Source organism: Meles meles, chromosome 8 (assembly GCF_922984935.1).
Source record: "Meles meles chromosome 8, mMelMel3.1 paternal haplotype, whole genome shotgun sequence".
Lineage (NCBI taxonomy): Eukaryota > Metazoa > Chordata > Mammalia > Carnivora > Mustelidae > Meles > Meles meles.
In genome coordinates, this window is record NC_060073.1 from 20,044,750 (window position 1) to 20,059,168 (window position 14,419).

Consider the following 14,419-nt stretch of genomic DNA (forward strand, 5'->3'; position numbering starts at 1 on the left):
CACCAAAGTGTCTTCCAAAGTCCCTGCACCATTTTGCATCCCCATTAGTAATAAATGGGAGTTCTTACTGTTCCACGTCATTGGCAGTTTTTGGCATCAGTATTCTGGAATTGGGCCGTTTTAGTAGCTGTGCAGTGGTATCTCATTTTTCTCTAATAGCAGATGTCGTGTCTCGTTGCCATCTATATGTCTTCTTTGGGGAGATCTCTGTTAGGGTCTTTGGCCCAGTTTTAACCAAGCTGTTCATTTTCTTATTGTTGAATTTCAGAAAATCTTTGTATATTTTGGATAATAGTCTTTATCAGCTATGTGTTTTTGCAAATATTTTCTTCCAGACTGTGGCTTCTCTTCTCATTCTCTTCACAGTGTCTTTCACAGAGCAGATAATTTTTAATTTTAATGAAATTCAGCTGGTCAGGTCTTTATTTCATGGGTTATGCCTTCGGTGTTGTATCTAAAAATTCACCACCAAATCCAGGATTATCTAGAATTTCTCCTATGTTATCATCTAGAATTTTATAGTTTTGTTTCATATGTAGGTCTATGATCTATTTTTGTGTGTGTGTCTTCAGCCACTTTATGATCCATTTTGTGTTACTTTTTGCCAGGGGTGTAAGATCTGTGTCTAGATTCAATATTTGGGCATGTGGATGTTGAGTTGTTCTAGGACCATTTGTTGAAAAGACTATCTTTTTTCCACTGCATTGCCTTTTCTCATTTGCCAAAGATCATTTGACTCTATTTATATGGGTCTTCCGCTTGGCTCTGTGTTCCGTTCCTCCTATATGCACTTCATAGAAATCTTGTGCACATTTTGTTAAGACTTACACCTAAGTATTACATTTTTGAAAAGTGCTAATACAAATAGTACTTTGTTTTTCATTTCAAATTCTACTTTGCTCACTGCCAGTATATAGGAAAGTGATGAATTTTATATATTAATATTGTATCCTGCAAACTTGCTGTAATTGATTATAAGTTCCAGGAGTCTTTGTTCTTGTTGAATATTTCAGATTCTCTACATGGACAATCATGTCATATGTGAACACAGAGAGTGTTATTTCTTCCTTTCCAATTGGCATGCTTTTGTTTCCTTTTCTTGTCTTATTATATTGGTTAGGACTTCCAGTACGACATTGAAAAGGAATGGTAAGGGGACAGACATCCTTGCTCTGTTCCTGATCTTACTGGGAAATCTTCCAGTTTCTTACCACTAAGTATGGTATCAGCTATAGGTTTTTTTGAAGATGTTTTTAATCAAGTCGAGTAGATTTCCCTCCATTCCTAGTTTGTTGAGAGTTTTTATCATGGATGAGTGTTTGATTTTGTCAAATACTTTTCCTTCATCTATTGATATGATCATGTGATTTTTTTCTTCTTTAGCCTGTTGGTGTAATGGGTTATATTGATTTCTCAATGTTGAACCAGCCTTGCATACCTGGGATAAACCCCACTTGGTCATGGTGTATAGTTCTTTTAATGTATTGTTGGATTAGACTTACTTAATACTTTGTTGAGGATTTTTGTACCTGTGCTAGTGAGAGATTCTGATCTGTAGTTTCCTTTTCTGTAATGTCTTTGTCTGGTTTTGGTATTTGGGTAAGGCTAGTCTCATAGAATGACTTAGAAAGTATTCCCTCTGCTTCTATTTTCTGAAAGAGAATGCACAGAATTAGTATAATTTCTTCCTTAAATTCTCGGTAGAATTCCCCAGTGAGCACATCTGATCCTGTTACTTTCTGTTTGGGAGGGTTGTCACTTACTGATTTGATTTCATTAATATTCCGATTGTCTGCTTCTGTGTGAGTTTTAGCAGAGTCTTTCAAATAATTGGTCCATTTCATCTAGGTTATCAAATCTGTGGCAATAAAGTTGTTCATAATATTCTTTGATTATCCTCTTAATGTCCATGAGATCTGTAGTGATGTCCTCTCTATCATTTCTGACTTGTGTCCTCTCTCTCTCTCTCTCTCTCTCTTTTTTAAGATTTTATTTATTTATTTCACAGAGAGAGACACAGCAAGAGAGGGAACACAAACAGGGGGAGTGAGAGAGAGAGAAGCAGGCCTCCAGCTGAGCAGGAGCCCGATGCGGGACTCGAGCCCAGGACCCCGGAATCATGACCCGAGCCGAAGTCAGACGCTTAACGACTGAGCCACCCAGGTGCCCCGTGTCCTCTCTCTTTTTTAGTTAGCCTGGTTAGAGGTTTATCAGTTTTATTTATCTTTTCAAAGAACCAGCTTTTATCAATTTCTCTGTTGATTCCCTATTTTCAACTGCATTAATTTCTGCTCTATTTCTGCTTTAATTTTTTATTTTCTTTCCTTCTGGTTTTGGATTTCATGTTATTTTCTTTTTCTAGGTTCCTAAAGTGGAAGCCTAGATGACTGATTTTAGTTCTTTTTTTTTTTCTAATACATCCATTCAATACTATAAATTTCTCTCTAAGCTCTGTTTTTGCTGCATGCCACAAATTTTAATAAGTTGCATTTTAACTTTTATTTAGTTAAAATATTTTAAATTTCTCTCAAGAATTCTTCTTTAACCTATGTATTATTTAGAAGTGTGTTGTTTAATCTCCAAGTATCTGGGGAATTTTCCAGTTGTCTTTCTGTAATTGATTTCTAGTTAATTTTACTGTGTGATTCCCGTTCTTCTGAATTTGTCACTGTGTGTTTCATGATCCAGAATGCGGTCTCTCTTGGTGAATGTTCCATGGGAACTTGAGAAGAATGAGCATTCTGCTGTTGTTGGATGAAGCAGTCTATAGGTCTCAGTTATATCCAGTTGATTGATGTTGCTATTGAGTTCAACTATGTTCTTACTGATTTTCAATTTTCTGGATCTGTCCATTTCTGAGAAAGAAGTATTGAAGTCCTCAACTGTAATAGTGGATTCAGCTATTTCTTTTTGCAGTTCTAGCATTTGTTGCCTTACATATTTTGACACTCTATTGTTAAGCATATACATACTAATAACTGATATGTCTTCCTGGAGAATTGACCCTGTTATTGTTATATAATGCTCCTCGCTTTCCCTGATAACTTTCTTTGCTCTGAAGTCTGTTCTTTCTGAAATTAATACAGCTACTCCTGCTTTATTTTGATTAGTGTTAGCATGATATATCTTTCCCTGTCTAATTAACTTTAATCTATCTATCTATATATTTATATTAAAGTGGGTCTTGTAAACAATATATTGTTGAGTCTTGTTTTTTTATCCACTCTTATAATCCCTGCCTTGTAATTAGTTTATTTAAACCATTGATGTTTAAGATGATTATTGATATAGCTGGATTAATCTACCACATTTGTTAGTTTGTCCTTTTTCTTTGTTCTTATTTTTATATTATACTTCTTTTCTTCTTTATGTGGTTTTAATTGAGCATATTAGATGATTCCATTTTCTCCTTTCTTAGTATATTGGTTATACTTACTATTTTACTCTTTTTAGTGGCCTAGAGTTTACAGCATACATTTATAACTAATTGAATTCCACTTTTAAATAACACTATACCACTTCATGGGTAGTGCAGATATCTTATAATAACAGAATAGTTCTTTTTTTAAAAAAGACTTTATTTATTTATTTGAGAGAGAGAAAGAGCATGAGAGGAGAGAGTTCATTGGGAGAAGCAGACTTCCTGCCAAGCAGGGAGCCCTATGTGGGACTCAATCTTGGGACTCCAGGATCATGACCTGAGCTGAAGGCAGTTGCTTAACCAACTGAGCCACCCAGGCGCCCTGATAACAGAATAGTTCTAATTCTCTCCTCCTGTCCCATGTATCATTGCTGTCATTTCTTTTACTTATACACGAGCATGTAAGCCTGCACACACACACAAGATTGAAACCGTTGTTGTTATTATTTTGAACAAACTGTTATGTTAGATCAATTAAGATAAGAAAAATAAACATTTTTATTTCTACCTTCACTTGTTCCTTCTTCCATTTAGGTAGATTTAAGTTTTGACCAATATCATTTTCCTTTTCTCTTTTAATATTTCTTGCAAGGTAAGTGTACTAGCACAAACGCCTTCATTTTTTTGTCTGAGAAAAAAAAACCTCTTTTACTTAAAAAAATTTTATTTATTTATTTTAGAGAGAGAGAGCAAGAGAGAGAGCACACATGCACAAGTTGGGGGGGTTGCAGAGGGAGGAATCTTCAAGCAGACTCCCTGCTGAGTGCAGAGCCCAACATGGTCTCTATCCCATGACCTATGATATCGTGACCTGAGCCAAAACCAAGAGTCAGATGCTCAACCTACTGAGCCACTCAGTTGCCCCAAACTCCTTTATTTTTGAAGGACAATTTCACAGCATACTGAATTCTAGGTTGGCGGGTCTTTTTTCTCCCAGCAATTTAAATATTTCATTCTACTCTCTTTTTACTTGCATGGTTCTGAGGAGAAGTTGGATGTATTTCTTACCTTTTATTCTCTATAGGTAAGGTGTTTTTCACTTTTGGCTTCTTTGAAGATTTTTTTCTTTACCTTTGATTTTCTGCATTTTGAATATAACATGTCTAGGTATAGTTTTTTGTTTGTTTGTTTTGTTTTTTTTAGGGTAGTTTGGTGGGGGGAAATTTATCTTCTGAGCTTCTGTGTCTTCTGAGCTTCATGGATCTGTGTTTTGGTTTCTGCACTAATTTGGGGAAATTCTCAATCATTATGGCTTCGAATATTTATTCTTGTTCTCTTGTTCCTTCCCCCTTTTTTCTCCTTCTGTTATTCTCATCATGTGTATATTACTTTTTTTGGTAGTTTTTCCACAGTTCTTGGATATTCTGTACTGTTTTTCTCCAATCTCTCTTTTCTAATTTTTTTAAGATTTTATTTATTTGACAGACAGAGATCACAAGTAGGCAGAGCAGCAGGCAAAGAGAGAGGGGGAAGCAGGCTCCCTGCTGACCAGAGAGCCCAACGTTGGGCTCAATCCCAGGACCCTGGGATTATGACCTGAGCCGAAGGCAGAAGTTTTAACTCACTGAGCCACCCAGGTGCCTCTCTAATTTTTTAATTAAAAAAATTTCAATCTCAGAAGTTTTCTGTGGTGATATCCTCAAGGTCAGTGATTCTTTCCTCAACTGTGTCCAGTCTACTGATGGGCCCGTTGAAGGCATTCTTAATTTGTTAGTGGTTGTTGTTGTTTTTTTTTAATCTCTAGAATGTTTTTTTTTTTGATTCATTCTCTGAACTTTCATCTCCCTGCTTGCATTTCCCTTTTGTTCTTGCATGCTGTCTACTTCATCCACTAAAGCCCTTAGCATATTGATCTTGGTTGTTTTAAAATCTAATCTGATAATTCCAGCAACCCTACTATCTCTTCAAGCTGTGTTTTTGCCTTTTAGTATGCCTTGTAATTTTTGCTTGATGGCAAGACATAATGTACTAGATAAAAGGAACTATAGTATATAGCTGTGGGAGGAGGAAGGTGTTCTGTAGTTCTGTGATTAGGTGGGTCTTTGTCTTTAATGAGCCTGTACCTCTGGACTGTGAATTTCACAAGTGCTTCTCAATCCCTCCCTGCATTAAGTAGGACAACCTGGCTAGAGAGGGCTGGAATTCAGTATTTCCCTTCCTCCATATTGGTTAGGCTCTGGAAAAGCTCCCATAGTTTAGGCTACAGTAAAATTGTTTCTCTTGAGGGCAAGCCTTATTAAGAAGAACACAATATTCTGGTTTATTTCAGATAGTTCCTTGTCCTTAACCCATGCCAGAAGCAGGAGGGGCTTTTTCTTCAACATTTACTGTGAGAACCTGGTTGAGTTCCTGGAGGTAAAACAGAATGTAGGTGCCCCTAAAAGACAGGGTCCCCTAGAGTTTTTAACTTTCAGACTTGTCTGCACTGAGCCTCTAGCAGTGTGTCAATTAAAGTTTAGGTTTTCCTTATCCAGCACTGCCTCTCACAAAGGTTTCTGCTGGTGACCTCTGCTCTGACGAGTTGTGATTATCTTCATTCACCTGTCTGTCTCTCCACATTTGGGCAGCAGTGATTTGCCCTGAGATTTTTTTCTCTGACAGATCTAAGAAGGGTTGTTGTTTTTTCAATTTGTTCAGCTTTTTACTTATTGTTAGGCAACTTCCAAGCACCTTACACACTGGGCCAGAAACTAGAAGACTCAAGGGGATTTATGTTATAGTCTCCTAACCAGTTTCCTTCTGCTCTTGCCTACAACAGAGTAGCTCAAACTAGCCTTTAAATTTTAAATAATTTTTTTCCATTGGACATTATTTCCTGCTTTGTCAAAGATTAGTTGACCATCTAGTTGTGGTTTCATTTCTGGGTTCTTTATTTTGTTCCATTGATTTGCATGTCTGTTTTTGTGACAGTACCATTCTGTCTTGATGACTGCAGCTTTGTAATATAGCTTGAAATCCGGAATTGTGATGCCTCTAGTTTTGTTTTTTTTTTCTTTTTCTTTTTCAGAATTGCTTTGGCTATTTGGGGTCTTTTGTGGTTCTGTACAAGTTTTAGAATTGTGTGTTCTAGCTCTGTGAAAAATGCTGTTTTTTTGTTTGTTTGTTTGTTTTGTTTTTTTGACAGAGAGAGTCACAAGCAGGCAGAGAGGCAGGCAGAGAGAGAGGGAGAAGCAGACTCCCCACTGAGCAGGGAGCCCAATGCGGGGCTCTCTATCCCAGGACCCTGAGATCATTACCTGAGCCAAAGGCAGAGGCTTAACCCACTGAGCCACCCAGGTACCCCATGCTGTTGTTGTTTTGATAGGGGATTGCATTAAATGTGTAGATTGCTTTGGGTAACAAAGACATTTTAAAGAATGTTTGTTCTTCTAGTTCATGAGCATTGAATACTTTTCCATTTCTTTGTGTCCTCTTTAATTTCTTTCATAAGTGTTCTATAGTTTTTAGAGTACAGATCTTTTACATCTTTAGGTTTATTCCTAGGTATCTTGTTGTTTTTGGTGCAATTGCTAATGGGGTCGATTCCTTGATTTCTTTTTCTGCTGCTTCATTATTGTTGTATAGAAATGCAACAGATTTCTGCACATTGATTTTGTATCCTGCAACTTTGCTGAATTCATGTATGAGCTCTAGCAATTTTTTGGTTTTCTATATAGAGTAGTGTGTCATCTACAAATAATGAAAGTTTGACTTCTTCCTTGCCAATTTGGATGTCTTTTATTTCTTTTTGTTGCTGGATTGCTAAGGCTAAGATTTCCAGTACCATGTTGAATAGTAATAGTGAAAGTTGACATCCTTGTCTTGTTCCTGATCATAGAGGAAAGGCTCTCAGCTTTTCCCCACTGAGGATGATATTAGCTGTATGTCTTTCGTATATGGCCATTTTGATGTTGAGGTATGTTCTATCTATCCCTTCTTTGTTGAGGGTTTTTAATCAACAAAGGGTGCTGTATTTTGTCAAATGCTTTTTCTTCATCTATCGACAGGATCTTATGGTTCTTATCTTTTCTTTTATTAATGTGTGTATTACATTGATTTGCAAATGTTGAACCACTCCTACAGCCCAGGAATAAATTCCACCTGATCATGGTGAGTAGTTCTTTTAATGTACTGTTGAATTTGATTTGCTAGTATTTTTAAAGAATTTTTGCATCCCTGTTCATCAGGAGTATTGGCCTATCATTCTCTGTTTTAGTAGGGTCTTTGTCTTGTTTTGGAATGAAGGTAATGATGGCCTCATAAAATGAGTTTGGTAATTTTCCTTCCATTTCTATTTTTTTGAACAGTTTGAGGAGAATAGGTATTAACTTTCTTTAAATGTCTGGTAGAATTCCCCTAGGAACCCATCTGGCCCTGGACTTCTGTTTGTTGGGAGATTTTGGGTTCCTGATTCAATTTCTTTGCTGGTTATGGGTCTGTTCAAATTTTCTATTTCTTCCTCTTTCTATTTCTATTTCTAGTTCAGCTTTGGTAAGTTTGCAGATTCCTAGCAATTTGTTCATTTCCTCCAGCTTGCTAGGTTTGTGGCATATAATTTTTCATACTATTTTCTTATAATTGTTTTTATTTCTGTGATGTTGGTTGTGATCTCTTCTCTTCTGTAGAACAGTTTGGAGATTCCTCAAAAAGTTAAAAATAGAACTATCCTACGATCCAACAATTGCACTACTCAGTATTTACCCAAAGGATAAAAAAATACAGATTTGAATGGATACATGGATCCCAGTAAAATACAGTTTTGAATGGATACAGGCATCCAAGTGTTTATAGCAACATTATCAACAATAGCCAAACTGTGGAGAGAGCATATGTCCATTGACTGATGAATGGATAAAGAAGATGTGGTAAGTATAAATGTATGTGTGTGTATATATATATATATATATATATATATATATATATATATGCATGTATATATATTCACACAATGGAATATTGCTCAACCATCAAAAAGAATGGAATCTTGCCATTTGCAATGACATGGATGGAGCTAGAGTATATTATGCTACGTGAAATAAGCCAGAGAAAGACACATACCATATAATCACACTCATAAGTAGAATTTAAGAAAGAAAACAGAAGAACATATGGGAAGGGAAAAGAAAAAAGAGAGAGAGGGCAACAGCCATGAGTAACTTTTAATGATAGAGAACAAACCACAGGGTCACCTGGGTGGCTCAGCGAGTTAAGCCTCTGCCTTTGGCTCAGGTCATGATCTCAGGGTCCTGTGATCAAGTCCCGCATTGGGCTCTCTGCTCAGCAGGGAGCCTGCTTCCTTTCTCTCTCTCTCTGCCTGCTTCTCTGACTACTTGTGATCTCTGTCAAGTAAATAAATAAAAAATCTTAAAAAAAAAACCCCAAGGGTTAATGGAGGGGTATGGATGGGGGATACGCTAAATGGGTGGTGGGCATTAAGGAAGGAACTGGTTGTGATGAGCACTGGGTGTTGTATACGAGTGAATTCTATTCCAGAAACCAGTATGACACTGTATGTTAGCTAACAAAATTTAAATTTGAAAAAAGTAAAAAAAAATTTAATTAGATTATTATCTCCTGCTCAGAACCTTCTAGTGGCTCTCACTCAGAGTAAAAGCAGAAGTAACAGGTCCATGTGGTGGCCCCATCTCCAATACTCTCTTCTGATGTCCATCTTCTCTCCAACTACAAGCTCTCCTCCCATCTTCCTGGCCACCTTGTGGTTCCTTGGACTTTCCAGTTGTGTTCTTATGACTGGGCCTTTGCACTAGCTATCCCCTTTGCCTGGAATAGTCTTCCTTTAGATATCTGCATAGTCCAGTCCTTCCCTTCCTTCATCTCTTGGTTCAAATGTTCCTGTCAGAACGAGGCTTTCCCTGATCATCCTACAGATCATAATGACTCTTCCACGATCACCCCACTGGCTTCCTTTCTAGCTTTATTTTCTCCATAGCCTTTATCACCATCTGATATACCATATATTTTACTATGTTCTTGTTTATAGAATGTAAAGTCCATGAGGGCAGGGGTTTTTAATCTACATTGTTCCCTATTGTATCACTGGTGCCTAAAATAATAGCTGGCATTTAATAAGTCCTCACTAAATATTTGTTGAATGGATTATTGTCATACTTGTAAAGATGAGGTAAGGGATGCAGCTAGAGTTCAAACTCAGGTCTTCATGACTCAAAGCCCGTGTTCTGAACAACTATGCTACATTGCCACTCAATTCTGTGTTGAATATTGAATATCTGATGCGTTCTTCCAAATGGCTATTTCCTACACCCTGGCGGTTTTCTATTTCTTGGCTCTCCCTGGAGTTGATTTTTCTGAGTTAGTAAGAACTCTCTATGAACTGCATCCTAATATTTCCTCAAGATCATTGCATTGCAAAATAGGTAGAAATAAGACTGCCCACTGCATTACCTGCAGGGCTGTCTCTCCTTCATCTCACTTCACTGCAGCCTGTCTGCCAGCTAAGGCAAAACACACTGGTCCTGGCCAGACACAATCTCAGGTTAAGAAACTGGTATAATGTAATCTGTGAAATAAGTTATTAAAAACCCAGGCAGACCAGTATCAGCCCCTCAATTTTGCATGTTCAACAGCTTTCAAAGTGCCTTCATGTTCATTATCTATTTTGATGCTTATAATGACCTGCTGGATAGATCACTGCTTATCTCATTGCTCAGATGAAGAATCAGAGGTCACAACTGGTAGCAGTTCTGGACCTAGAAGTCAGCTCTTCTGAACCCCCAAACCCAATTTCTCCTCTAGCTGAGTTTCCTTCAGCTGGTTTATCACCATGTTTGACTTACAGATCTGCCAACTTTTGTTCATACACAGCACCTGGAATCTTGTGGCTAGGTGGCTAGGTGAATTGTGTAAGTGGAGAGAAAATGGGGCTGTTTTGGACATGGGTAATTTTTAGCCCCATTATCCAATTTTTGGCCCACCAGTCTGCTTCCTTCTTTTGGTAACAAACCCAGTTTCAGTTTTAGACAATTACTCATGCCCCATTGGTTGCAGTCTCCATTGGGCTGTCAATCAAGGTGGCAAAGGAAAGGGCATTTTGCTCAAGCCGAGCTCATCAGAGTCAAGGACTTGGGATCTTCTCCAGAGTGGCAGAAAGATAACATAAGGTTGTGCCAGAAACAGAGCCCTAACAAGATGGTTGATTGGCTCCTATTCTAGGATGTCGTGGTTGTCCTCATTCCCAACTCCACCAGCCATATTCTCAGCTGTCTCTTGATTTTGTGAGCTGGGGCCCTGCCTCCTAATACATCCCCTTGTTTAAGTTAGCCAAGGTTTGTTTCTGTTGCTTGCAACCAAAGAATCCTGCCTGGAGTAGGGGGGGAATTATGGAAAGGCTGGCCTCCTTCAGCAAGACTGGGCCCAGCTGGAGTGAGTGGGTGAGTGGGTGAGTATAATGTGGTGGTACTCTTCTTGGGCAATGGATTAGTGAATGCCTTTGTTTGTTTGTTTAGGATTTATTTATTTTAGGGGGCATAGGACAGAGGGAGAAGGAGAGAGAGAATCCTCAAGCAGACTCTCTGCTGAGCACAGAGCCTGACCTGGGGCTCTGTCCTGGGACCGTGAGATTATGACCTGAGCTGAAATCAAGAATTGGCTGCTTAACCAACTGAGCCACCCAGGCTCCCCAAGTGAGCCTTCTCACCTGGGACCTCACAGCCTGGTGTGGGTGTGGACTTGGCAAGGCCCTCAGGCAAGTGAAAAGTCAAGTTGGGGAGGATGTGAGTGGAATGGGACTTTGGGGGCATTCCTCAAAGACTTGGGTGGAGAGAGTATGGAGGCTCAGGGTGTCTTCCTGGAGCTGAAGGAGTTGTCCAGACAGGAGGAATGAAACCTAAACTTGGAGAACAACTTTTGCTTTGCTGAGAAACTTTTGTGGTGGCCAAGGCTTCAGTGTCATGTTCTCGGGTCCTGATTTGCATATTTTAGGTAAGTGGCAAAATTGTGAGCCACTTATCATGGAATGGAGAGTGGCACTGGTAGATTAAGGAGGACTCCCTGCTGCCACCCCCAACACACAGAGAACAGAGCTATTTCTCTCGGGCACCCCCTTCCTGCCTGCTGCTTCTCCACTTTTCAGCCCTCCCCACCAGCTCTGATGTCTACCACACATCTTCTCTGCTGTGGACAAAGTATGTTGGATTTCCTGTTCCTCATTTTCACGGGTCATCTTTAAAGTACTAAACTCTCCCTTCCGAGCACTCCTTGCTATTTATTGGGAAGTCAGTGGGTTCCAAGAGTCCACTACATGCCAGGCATGGCGGTCGGTGTTCTTACATAAAATCTATGAATTTATTCTCACTGCAACTTTGTGAGGTAAAAACCTTATCCCTTTTGGGGTGCCTGGCTGGCTCAGTCAGTACAGCTCTTGATCTCAGGGTTGTGAGTTCGAGCCCCATGTTGGATATAGAAAATAAATAAACTGTAAAAATATAAGGAGCTCTTCAGTGCTCAGCACTGAAAAATAATATTATCCCTGTTTATAGATTAGGAAATCGAGCCAATGAGAGGTTAAATAACTTGTCTAAGCTAGACCACATAACTAAAAAGTGGCAGAGCTTGGCCTTAAACCCATTTGATGAATTTCAAGGCTCTTCAGGAGTCTGGAGCTTTAATCCTACGGACACTAGCTACTTTCCAGCTCTGTGACTAGCTCTGCAATTAAATCTTTTAGGTCCCAGAATCATTTTTTAGTAAAAATAAAGGTAGACATTGGAGATGGAGATTGGTTTTACATCCTGTGCCAAGTCTGGCTAATTAGTTAGTGGCTGTTCAGAGAAGGGCTGAGAAAGATCTAGAAGCCATGCTAAGTTCACGAGGAAAGAGTTCCGGGATCACTTGGTGATGTTTGCCATGGGCCTGGCGGAGAAGAGAGATGGTGATTAGGTCACTTGTTAACCCTCCCTTGCCTAAGTGATCACAAGGAGGTTTAGGCTGTTCAAATGTTATGATTCTTTGATTTAAACATCCTGAACTTTCAATAAATAAGCCTATCCTGACTATGTTCTTTCCCGTCCTCTTTCTGTCTTTCCTCTGCTTGCGTCTTCTGAGTTTTCTACACCTGTCCAAAATCCATCATCGCAGATTCATTGATCCAATTGCTAAAGCATCTCCTTCCCCCAGCCTAGACAGCATTAAGTGTATCTGGTATCTATTGCTATGTAACCAGCCATGCCAAAGCACAATGGCTTCAAACGAAGTGGTTTGAAGCCATTTCTCATGATGCAGAGGCCCGGTCAGGTAGCTCTGCCCCATGTGTTGTTAGCTACGCTCACTCAGATGCCCACATTCGGTTGAGAACTTGACTGGGCACCTCGGTTCTCCATATGTGGCCTTGTGCATCTCTGTGTGTTCTCTCTCCAGCAGGATAGCCTGGACTTTGGTCCCACATGGCAGCTGCATTCCAAGAGGGAACATTCCAAGAGGATAAGCAAGCTGTGGCGTGCAGGTGCTTATCAGGCCTCTACTTTTGTCACTTTTGCTACTGTCCAAGGCTCTGGATAAGTACAGAGTCAGTGTGGTTTTACAGCGAAGGTATTACTCAAGGACTTACATCCCAGGAGGCATGGTTCATTGGGGGCTGCCAATGTAACAGTCTGTCATAATAAGCAATTTCAGTATTCCCCAGAATTCTCACTATGCATTAAAGTAATCACGGAGCACTTACTGATGTGTTAAGTGCTAAGGCGTAAGAGGTGTAAGGCAGACTCCTCGTCTTTTCGGAGGTTACCAATGGGTGGATAATACAGAACCTGCTCTGAAGGAATGAAGCAATACGAGTTAGTGAGAGTGGATTCCTACATAGAGTTGTATGTTGCAAAACTATACTGGGGGTCTATTATTTGGAATATTGTTTATGTAAACAGAATGGCTGGGCCACAAAAACCTGTTGAACCCAATCAAGGTAGGGCTTCTTAAGCTTCACACATTTATGTACCAAGTTTATGACTTTTGCTGTCAGCATGTACACTGGAGCTGTTACTTAATATTCTCCTTTGATACGACTTACTTTTTAAGACCTAATTTTATTTTATTTTAAATATTTTTTAAAAGAGGGAGAGCTTTTATAAAATATTTTTTATTTATTTGAGAGAAAGAGAGAGAGAGAGAGCATGAGAGCGGGGAGGTCAGAGGGAGAAGCAGACTCCCTGATGAGCAGGGAGCCTGATGCGGGACTCCATCCTGGGACTCCAGGACCATGACCTGAGCCAAAGGTAGTCGCTTAACCAACTGAGCCACCCACGCATCCCTATTTTAAATATTTTATTTATAGTTGAGAGAGCGAGCAAGAGTGCACAGGTGGGGTGGGAGGAGGTGCAGAGGGAGAGGGAGAAGCAGGCTTCCTTGCTGAGCAGGGAGCCTGATGTGGGACTCAGTCCCAGGACACTAGGATCATGACCTGAGCTGATGGCAGACGCTTAACTGACTGAGCCACCCAGCTGCCCCTTAAGACCTAATTTTATTTTTACATAAAATTTTAGGGGCGCCTGGGTGGCTCAGTCATTAAGTGGCTGCCTTCGGCTCAGGTCATGATCCCAGGGTCCTGAATGGAGCCCCACATCGGGCTCCGTGCTTGGTGGGAAGCCCGCTTCTCCCTCTCCCACTTCCCTTGCTTGTGTTCCCTCTCTCACTGTCTCTCTCTGTCAAATAAATAAATAAAATCTTAAAAAAATAAAATAAAATTTTATATCCCTGCTCTAAAAGTGAAACTAATATTATTTGCCATAAACATAAGAATAATATAAATAAATAAAATGTTAATATAAATAGAAGTAAATTCAGCTAAAATGTACAATAGTGATAACACCAAATGCTTTTGAGGATGTGGAGAAACCAGACCAGTGATACGTTGCTGCTGCAAGTGTAAAATGGTAGAGTCATTCTGGACGATAGTTTGCCAGTTCCTTTCAAAACCGAAAACTTACTGTATAACCCAGCAAGTATACTTGAAGGCATATATTCCACGTGAAAGGAAGGCTTATCGTTACG